This window comes from Propithecus coquereli, unplaced genomic scaffold (assembly GCF_000956105.1).
Source record: "Propithecus coquereli isolate 6110/MARCELLA unplaced genomic scaffold, Pcoq_1.0 Scaffold37, whole genome shotgun sequence".
NCBI classification, from domain to species: domain Eukaryota; kingdom Metazoa; phylum Chordata; class Mammalia; order Primates; family Indriidae; genus Propithecus; species Propithecus coquereli.
In genome coordinates this window covers 6,738,182-6,749,177 of record NW_012149396.1, presented here as the reverse complement: position 1 = coordinate 6,749,177, position 10,996 = coordinate 6,738,182, and positions in this window count along the sequence as shown.

Sequence of the window (10,996 nt, the reverse complement as noted above, 5' to 3'; positions counted from 1 at the left end):
CAAATAGGAAAGCAGGGGAAATATTTGGAAGTAGTCAAAAGGCCAATCTCTCTAATGTATATAAAGACTTCCTTGCAACTGAAAAATTCTGACAATCCAACAGAAAAAAATAGGCAAATGTCTTAGTTTGGGCTGTGTAACACAATACCATAAACTGGATGGTTTGTACACAGAAATTTATTTCTCACGGTTCTCCAGGTTAGGAGGTTCCAGATCAAGGCACTGGTAGATAAAGTGCCTGTTGGGGGACTGCTTCCTCCTTCGCAGATGGTGCCGTCTTACCGTGTCCTCACGTGGCTGAGGGGGGATATGAGCTCCCTTGGGACAATTGTATAAAGGCACCAATCCCTCCTGACTTAATCCCCTCCAAAAGTCCCTATTTCTTAATATCATCACCTTAGGGGTTAGGATTTCGGCATGTGAATTTTGGGAGAACACAAACATTCAAACCCATAGCAACCAAGAACATGAAAATCAGAGAAAAAGAAACAAATGGCTCTCAAACTCATAGACAGATGTTTAAATTTACCTGTAATAAAGAAATGCAAATAAAAATGGTTTTGACGGTCTTCACCTATTAGTTTGACAAGAGAAAAAGTTTGATAAGGCACTGTTGAGGCTGTGGCAAAACAGCCTATTATTGATAGAAATACAAGTTAATGAAACCCTAAAGAGGGCAATTTAGCAATACCATTAAAACTTCAAATGTATATATACCCTTTGACCTACCAAGTCCACTTCTCAAATTTATCCTGCTTGTACATATATTTGCCCACAAGGGAAATGATATGAACAATTATTACACTGTAGCACTGTTTGCAACAGTAAAATATTGGCCATAAGCTAGAAATCCATCACAGGGGACAGGTTAAATGAAGTTTACATCCTGATGACAGAAATTCAGGGAAACTATAATGGAAGCTAAAGGGAGACTAATGAGAGATGTCCATGACTCACTGTGAAGTAAGAAGAGCGAGGTGCAGAACGGTGTGTGGTGGCTTTTTTATGTATAAATAAAAAGGGATCAGGAAGTGATGAAATTGGTGTATAGAGTCAATGTAATCCCAGCCCAAATCCCAGAGGACTTTTTGTAAAAACTGACAATCTGATTCTAAAATTCACTTGGAAATGCAAAGGGTCTAAATAGCTAAAATAACTCTACAAAAGTAGGATGTGTGTCTCTGGTTATCAGTTAAAAAAAATTAAGGGAAAAAAAAGAAGAGTTAGAAGACTAACATTACTTGATTTTGAAAATTGTTATAAAGCTGTAGTAATCAAAATAGCATAATATTGGCCTAAAGATGCCAAATAGGTCAATGGAACAGAATAGAGTACAGACATAAATCATACTTCCATGGACAGCTGATTTTTGTCACAGGTACAAAAACAATGAAGTAGAGAAAGGATCGGCTTCGTCAACAAATGGTGCTCAAATGTTTGGATATCCATATGCAAAAACATGAACTTAGGGTGAAAAAATGAACTTGGATCCATACTTTGAACCATACCTTGTACCCACAAAACACTGAAGAGACGCTTCAACAAAGAAGATATATATGTGGCAAAAAAGATGCTTCACATTATTAGTCGTTAGGGAAACGTTGCGGCTGCTTTTTGCTCCTCGGTAGCTAAGGAATGAATAATTACTCGAAACACGTAGGGTTTAGAGAGAAGGGGAGAGGCAGAAGTCTGGAGGAGAAAATGGCCTCCTCAGCCAAGTTCCTCCCTGTATTTATTTCCAAGGACACATGCAAAGGGTCAGGGCCGTTTGTTAATTTAACAGCTTCTATACAGGTCAGCTGCTTTCAGCTGACCTTTGCATTCAGCAAACAAGCAGCTTCAGGAAGGTGTTTTCACCTGACCCTTCATTCACCCTGCTCACGTTCTTTCCATCCATCCATCCTTCCTTCTAGGCCCAGCCCCCACATGTCCCCTTTTATTTAAAATTAGAGACAGATTGAGAGTAGGAGAAAGATGTAAGCTTCAGCCAGTGTCTTTTCATAATGGCTTTGGGAGGTCATCAATTGGCGGATCCGTCCTAGAAAGTAAGAGAGAAAGTGACAAGTCCAAGCATGACCAGTTGATAATATAGATGTTTTCGGGTGATCATGGGAATGCACCATGTTGTATTATGTAATTTGGTAACACACACGAGGATTAGAGAAATAATAAAGTACTATGATGTTAAGCCAGTCCGTTCCATTTCTCTGCTAGGAACATGGAGGCAACCATACTCCTCCAGTGGAGTCATTGGTAGACAGAGGGATCTCCAAATCCCACGTTAGGGGCTTAAACACAGGTTGGTTTAAGGCATCAAGGCCGGGCGCAGTGGCTCACGCCTATAATCCTAGCTCTCTGGGAGGCCGAGGCGGGCGGATTGTTTGAGCTCAGGAGTTCGAAACCAGCCTGAGCAAGAGCGAGACCCCATCTCTACTAAAATTAGAAAGAAATTAACTGGACAACTAAAAATATATAGAAAAAATTAGCCGGGCATGGTGGCGCATGCCTGTAGTCCCAGCTACTCAGGAGGCTGAGGCAGGAGGATCCCTTGAGCCCAGGAGTTTGAGGTTGCTGTGAGCTAGGCTGACGCCACGGCACTCTAGCCCGGGCAACACAGTGAGACTGTCTCAAAAAAAAAAAAAAAAAAAAGACATCAGCCCACTAAACTGTAGCTGTACTGCCTGGGAGAAATAAAAGGAGAAAGGCTGCAAAAAAAGCCCTCAGAGTACCTGCTATTACTGGCAACAAATAGCCAAATACACCAGAAAACGTTATCCAGGGTAGGAGGAGCCCCCAATTGTGTTCATAGCTGAAGCCTGTGTCTCTAGTTGTTTCAATTGATCCCAGGTGATCCTGGGTACCGTCACAGTGTTATGTATCTATCACAGGGGACCCTTGTCGGCAGAGGCTGGAGGGAGAGATGTTTCATTTGTGAAAGCCAGCTCAGGATGTAGGCAAACTCGTCTGGAAGGGAACCACTCGGGACCTGTAGAAGTTTGAGCACAAATATATCCTCTTTCCCATGTTAACACACCGAAAGGGCCTCCTAGGTTCCTGTGGAATCCCATCGCTGCACCCACACTTTGTTGGGGCTCAGGTTGGGATCCAGAAAGGGGGGTGTAATGACAAACGACCACGATGGAGGGTGGCTGGAGACTGAACAAAAAGTCAAAAAATAAGGAGTGTATAATGCTTTTCCTACTCTTTGTTGTGGAGGGGCAGGGTACTCCCCCTTTTGTTTTTCCAAGTAATGTTTTGAGGTTCAGTTGGTCCGCTCAACAAATGCCTGTCGAGGGTTATGTGGAGTGCCAGTGATGTGGCGAATGTTCCAGTCCTGTAAAGTAGTCTGAAAGGCAAGAGTGGTTTAACAGGGTCCATTGTTAGTCTTTACAGTATGAGGAAGCCCTAGATAAGTGATGGAGTTTAACGAATGAGTGATACCATAGGAGACACACTCACCCGATAATGGAGTGGCATGAATCATCCTGAGTGTCAATAGTTACATGTAGATACCGAAGGCAGGGAAAAAAGTAACGTCCATTTGCCAGAGTGAGTTAGGAAGTAAGCCAGGAGGGTTAACCCTAGGTGATAAAGGCCCATCTTGTACAGCCTGAGAAGCTGAGCAGGCACATACCATGTGACGAGCTTGTTTCCGGGTAATGGGAAATGTTAAAAAGCAATCAAGCATTTTGGTGAAAGAACTGATGGGACGTCATGGCATTTTTAAAGGCATTAGTGGAATATACATGGTAGGAAACGAGATGATCTATGGCATTATTTCCTTCTGTCAGAGGTCCAAAGGGGCAAGAGCATGAATATGAGATAAAGACAGGGTGTTGCCAGATATCTAATAAGTGCTGTAGAACAAAGAATTGTTGAAGTTTGATTAGGTATATCCTTAATAATAGCATTTTCGACATGGAGAACGGAATAGAATACATAATGGGAGTGGAGGGGAAACCAGAGGTAGATAAGTATTTCCAATCATTGTCTTTCCAAGCAATTCCTGCTTTAGATGATCTTCCCGAGCCATCTATGAATACTGTCGGGCAGTGGGAAGAGGTGTAGGGGAGAGTTTGTAGGCGGTTGTACAGTAAGGAGAGTGTGGAGCGAAGCTTGTCAGAGGGGTAATGGAAGGAAAGAACCTACATAACTTGCAAGGGCTGACTGCCAAAGTAAAGAGTTATGTAAAGTTGCTTTGAAGCAGTTTTTAAGAATAGGGAGACATATAGTGGTTATGGATCTAATCTAAGCAATTGTGTACAACAGCGCATCCCTTAATAATCAAAGGGGCAAGGAGATCTAGGAGGGGAGAAAAGGTTTTGGGGGGAGTGTGAAGTAAAAACCATTCTAAAGGTGCAAGGTGAGGTGTTAATTGGCCTGTAAGAACAGTTGGAGAGGGGGGTGGTTGCTGAAGATAAATAAAAGAATGGGTTTGTCTGGGTCCATGTGTGACAGTTGACAGTGATTAAGGGCTTTGTTGATAGTGTGGAATTCCTGTAATGCCACAGACGTTAGTGAAGGAGGCGAAGATGGATATGGATCCCCCTTTAATGTATTAGTAAGATTATGTATTTGTTGATTAGCAAGTCCTAAAGTGGGACATATCCAATTCACATGTCCCAAAAGTTGTTGTGATGAATGTAGTGTCAGGGTAGAAGGCAAGGAGATTGCTATTGGGGTCCCAGTGAATACGAAAAAAGGAGATAGCCAAGATACCCCCAGGGTTGGGTAAATTGTATTTTGTCTGGGGCAATTTGCAGCCCATGGACGGCAGTATATGTTTGTACATGGGCAAACAATGATAGTTTCCCTTGAGTAGGAGCTGCTAATAATACACCATCCATATAGTGATACATGATAGCAGATGGGAACTGGCACCAAGAAGGGAGTAGGGCTTGATGAACTTATTGTCAAACAGCGGGACTATTTAACATCCCTGCAGAAGGACTTTCCAGTGATACCTGTCGACCCGAGGAGATTATAAGTGGGAACAGAAAATGCAAACCTTTCCCGGTCTTGTTTCGCTAGAGGAATTGTGAAAAAAACTAATCTTTAAGTCAAATACAATCAAAGGCCAATCTCTTGAAATTAATGACAGCTGGGGAAGACCAGGTTGTAGATATCCCATCGGGACTATAATAGCATTAAGAGCTCTTAGGTCCCATAGTAAACGCCACTTGTTCATTTTAAGTATGACAAATACAGGAGTGTTCCATGGGCTCAGAGAAAGTTCTATATGTCCCACTAAGTTGGTCCTACACAAGAGATTTTACATGTTTTGATTTATCCTGCTTAATGGACCACTGTTCTATCCAGATGGGTGAATTAGTAGTCCACTGTAAAGGTGTGGGTTGTACTGGATTATACCTGAGCAGTGGCCCCTAATGAAAATGCTGGGTAGTTAGAAGATTCCATTGTTCTAGCAAATCTCATCCCCACGAAGATTGGCCCTCTTGGAGGCAATGTTGAAAAGCTAATGGTTTACCAGGGGAGGAATAGAGATCCCCTGGGGTGGGGAGGTGAGGAGGAGGAGGGGGAGGAGGAAGCTGCTCCTCCTGTTGAGAAGACAACGGTGGAGAGAAGGGCTCAGGATTCAGGAATTTTATGGCAGGGAATGCTTAGCTCCTTCCTAGCAGGGGACGCTGGCTCCTCAGGTGGAGGAGGAGCGAGTTCCAACGGATGAGAACCCATAGAACATGTAGGGGAGTCAGTGCTGTTTGCACCAAGCTCCATGTAGTTAACACAGCACAAGAACCTCCCTACCCAAAATTCTTCTTAAAAACCTTCCCTGCTTGCTCCCAGAGCTTGAAATCTAACATGCCCTCATCTGGGAACCAGAGGCAATGGTGTCTTACTGCACACAAGAGTTGCTGTAAAGCTTTTGGTTCGACAGAACACTGGGCAGACTTTAAGAGTTGTTTCAAAGTGTGCAGATAAATTTGCTCATCTTTTGTCAGGTGCTGCCCCATATTAGAAATCCCCTTCTGAAACTACACACGTCAGTCCCTTTCCCAAAGCAGCGGCAGGACTGTCCCTTACCAGGATGATTTCCCTTGTAGTCTGGACGACGAAAACGCTCCCTGGACGCACAGATTCCTGAATCACATCAGGGTCGACCCTCGTAGCGGCCACTTTTCACTCTTGAGTTCAGTAGCTAAGGAACAGAATAATTACTCAAAACATGTAGGATTTAGAGAGAAGAGGAGAAGCCAAATCTCCAGGAGCAAATGGCCTCCTCAGCTAAGTTCTCCCCATATTTATTTCCAAGGACACGTGCAAAGGGTCAGGGCCGGGTGCCAATTTCTTTAACAACTTCATACAGGTCAGCTGAAAACAGCACTCAGCAAACAAGCAGCTTCGGGCAGGCGTTTTCACCTGACCCTTCATTCACCTGCTCACGTTCTTTCCATCCATCCATCCATCCTTCCTTCTAGGCCCAGCCCTAGAAGAACATGGATATGTTATGTTCATTATCCCTGATTGTGGTGATGGTTTCACAGGTATGTACATAGTTAAAACATGTCAAATTGCACACCTTCAATATGTATACTTTGTTGCATATTATTTATACCTCAAAAAAAGCTTTTTTAAAGAAAGGAAGGAAAGAATACAGAAGGTAGACTGGAAGGAATAGAGCTATATTTTCATCAAGAAACTCTAGAAAGATAAAAAAAGAAACTCATGAAAGTGGTTACAGGGCATGAGACTTCTAAAAATGGAATTTCCTTTTCATGCTTTTTAAATTTTGGACCATATGAATATATTATCTTTTCCAAAAAATAAATAATAAAAAATAAAAATGATTTTTAAGCCAAAAATGATAAGGAAAACCCCCATCTATTACTTGGCACATCAGTCACCTGAGACCCCCACCCCTCAAGGAAGACCTGCATCAGCATAATACTAACCTATTACCTGGCCCATCAACTAATCTATTACCTGGCACATCAACATAACACTAATACCTGGCACATCAACATAACACTAAATCTATTACCTGGTGCATCAACTACCCTATTACCTGGTGCATCAACATAATATTAACCTATTATCTGACACATCGACTAACCTATTACCTGGCGGGCATTAGCCACCTGATACCCTACCCCCCAGACCACCACAACTTAATAAAAGTGGGAAAAATTCGGTAGACCCCTCTGAGCCCACTGGCGAATAAACTTTGATTTTCCAACTCTCTGTGTGCTGCTCGGTTTGTCCTCGGAACCACCCGCTGTAACACTTGCTGTAACAAAAAGAGTAATTTGACTTAATATTTTTCCTACTTAAGTCATAAATCCTCCCAAATTGAGACTCTACCAAGCCTACATATTTCTCACTAGAGCAGCAACTCCCAGCTCTTTACTTTGCCCACCGGGGTGACTGGGAGTGGGCAGAGATGGGGACTTCCTGTTCATGGCTACAGAGAGCAGTGTGTTTTGTTAGCTATTTACATGCACACACATTTTCCTTCCCCTCAGAAGAGTTTGGGTCACATCGTAAAGTCATGTCAAAAATGTGGAAAGCTTCAACAGAATTTGAGAGAATGTTCCAGATTCAAAGACCTGTATGGATTTGCCTCTATATTGTCGAATCAATTATCAGCTAACATGACTTTAATAATCAGATGCATAGAAAGAAATAACTCACAGTTTAAAAATTATCAGCGATTTTGCTTCAAAACCTGAATAAAATTATAATGCAGTTATTTACAATAAATATATGAGGAAGGAAAATTCTAACATGGAGAGAAATCCAAACTCCTGATCAAGTATGGTGGCTAAAAACCCAAAGTGCTCCAGCCGAATTTAGGATATAGGTTACCTCACTCTAGGTAACCGTTTATGATCTCCAGTTGGAAAGATTACCAATGTTCGTTTGGTCCCTGATGCTCTTAATAATGGTAATCATTCTCAAAGGCTGTCATAGCCCTGGAATGTCTTCTTGCTTTTTCTCCACGAGAGGATTAAAGATATTGGATCTGGCTTGTGAAGTCAATGTGGGAGGGTTTTTTAGTCTAGCATTTCTCATCAGGAATCAATTCTCCCAGGTGATAAGAATCAACTTTTAGACTAGAGGCTGATTTGCCCACTGGGAGTCATCTTGCAGTTTCATTATGAAACGGTTCTGCTGAGCCAAGCTGCATAATGAATAAACCAGTCTATGGAAATCCTATAGGAGGTCTCTGGTTACCACCCATTTGGGGATTCCCATCTACCTTCAGCTTCCTTATTTAAATTTTGTGTGACCAACATAAAAACTTTATGCTCATTGAAGAGTTTAACAAAAATAACACAAGTGACTATTTCTAAAAGTAGAGCTTTGGTGCAAGTTTCTGGAAAACTTGCATCGGAATGTTATTATCACTGCAAGCATCTTGAGTAAATATGAACTCAGAAGACTCTTTTAAATTTATTGAATTTGTCCAAGACTGAGTTATTTCTTAGGATTTTGTGGCTTGGGATGAAAATACTTTTATGACCTGTTCCAACAGCAAAAAGACCGATAAACTAAGAAACCATTAGCTGGGTCTCTGAGACCCCCTGAGAGCCTCAACTCCTGCTAAACTGATACAGGATTGTTCTTCAAACCGATCTAGGGGACTTCTTCGTTGCTTTCAGAGGATACAATTAATTCTGCTTTGAAAGTTTCCCCACCTCTATGGAGAAAATTTTCTTCTCTATTTGATGCTGTTTTCACCTTTGTTAACAGCTACCCCCAATTCCACATCGTACCCAGGCCAATTCAATGAAGAAATTAGGCTAGGCTGAAGTTAGTTGTGCCTTTAGAAAGCAACGACAGGCTAAAGCGTACATAGCCTGGTGAGCCCATAAGGATGTTGAGGTGGACGCCAGCAAAAGGAAGTCCACTGGAGGTTGCCAGATAGACAAGGAAATGATGTTTATGTTTTTAAGTGTTCACCTGGCTGGAGTGTGGAGATTAGATTGGAGAGTTGTGGGGAATGTGGAGAGACAAGTCGCGGAAGGAAATTCAAGCAGAGAAGTTTGTAGGTTTCAAGGGAGAGCTGTCAGAGAGCTCCCATTTAATGGCTTGAGCAAGAGAGGTCACTCGTCCAGAGTTGGGGGCAGTAAGAAGGACCTGCAGAGTCTGACACCTTCTGACAGACTGGCCAGGGAGCCAAGGGGGATGGAGCTTGGAGAGGGAGGAGGGGTCCACCAGCAGCCCTCAGAAGTTTTAAGGCTTGAAGGTTTGCTTCATGCATATCATGGAACAAAAGAATAACTGATTAACTATTAATGCCATTTATATCCTAATTCAGAAGGCTTACTGGATATAAGCACATACTAGGCATTTTGGTATACTTGATCTCATATTATCCTCCCAATAACCTTTCAGAGAAGGGTTATTGTCACTTTACAATCGAAACATCTGGGTCTCAGAAAGGTTAAGAAACTTGATCAGGGTCAAGAAAATAAGAATTCCGTGTTCCGTGGCCAGGGATCTCGCTTCAGAGCTCTACCTGCACAAGAGTTATCATTATTCACCTTCCTTAAACATTGAGCACCCAGCAAGACTTTTACTTTAATTTTTTTTAGGGAGAGAGAAAAATAAGGGGCTTACAAGCAAGCAGTTCACGAACACAAAGCAGCCTGGGAATCACTGAAATAAAAGTTCTCCAGAGAACAAATTAACCAGCAAACCTAAGCGCTTAAACCTAACTCTACAAGGAAAACGAAATTTACGTTTTCAGTTCCTCATATTGTTTCATCGTAATAACTCCCACTTGTAGTTGGCAGTTACAAACCGATTTTAAATATTACTGAGAGTTTCGGATTGCCCCATTGATTCGTGAACTAAGCAAACACTGCTGGCTCCTCTCCAGTCCCCGGTCGGGGGACAGAGAAAGGAGCCCTGGGGCGCTTGCAGTGATCTTTGTTTCTTCTTTCTCCGAAGCTTGTTTTGAGGAGCAAAAAACTGAAAGCACAAGAAGCCTCTTTGAAGACGTCTGTGAGTATACTCGGAAAAAGCGCCCGGAAGTCAGCTTTCCCGCAACTCGGAAGAGCACCCAGCTTCCCCCTACATCCGGAAGTGCGTGCGACACCTTGGGCAAGGAGCCGGAAGAGCAGGACCAAGTGCAGGAAGCGCGGAAGCGACCCCGAGACAACATGGCGGCGACGGCGTCGAGTGCCCTAAACCCAAGCCGGTTGCTGGATACGGTAGCGCGTGGGGGCCCCCTCAGTGTAAGTACAGAGAAGCGCATCCCACGCCTGCTGCAGCGGTACTTTCAGTACAAACCTGAGTGGGCGCGGAGGCGGAACACTGGGGACCTCAAGAGAAGGGCGCCCCAGCTGGCCAGAGTCGGAATGAGGAGACAGAAGAACAATGCCATTCGTTCATTCATTCACTCACCCATTCGTTAAATAAGGGGCACAGACAAACTTCAGTGTTCCTGGAAGTAACCCTTTCAGCAATCCTTCAAGGAAATTTCTGCTTCCGGAGGGAGGTCGGACTAAATGAGCCTGTCCGCCTAAGAGTTGCCAAGTGCTGAGCACAAGCCTCTGCTAAGTGCTCTGCAAAGATGCCAACAAGGCATCTTACCTACAGTCTAGTGGTGTCGTGTAAGGGCCACTACCAGACACAACGGTTATAGGGGAGTCAATGCCTGCGGTGGGCAGATGAAGAGAGGATGCCCCCGGGAACAAGGGGAGGTGGCCCCCTCAACATTATTTTTTATTGGGGTGTGGGGGCAGAGACTGAGCCTAGCTGGGAGAGGTGGTCTGCGGTAGCCATGGAGCTGTAGTTCCTTCTCCCACTTCCCAATCCCGTGGTCTTTCTTCGGAAAATAGCAGTAAAGATTCCTGCCTACTGACCTCAGAGTGGGTCACTGACATCTCAATTAGTTCATGGAAAGGGAGGTACCTGGAGAGTTCTTTAAACTCAACAAATATTCAAGAAAAAATTAATAACATGCATTCCACTATGGGGAAGATTGCCCCCTATATTGGCTACTGGTTTAAAGTATACATGGCACACT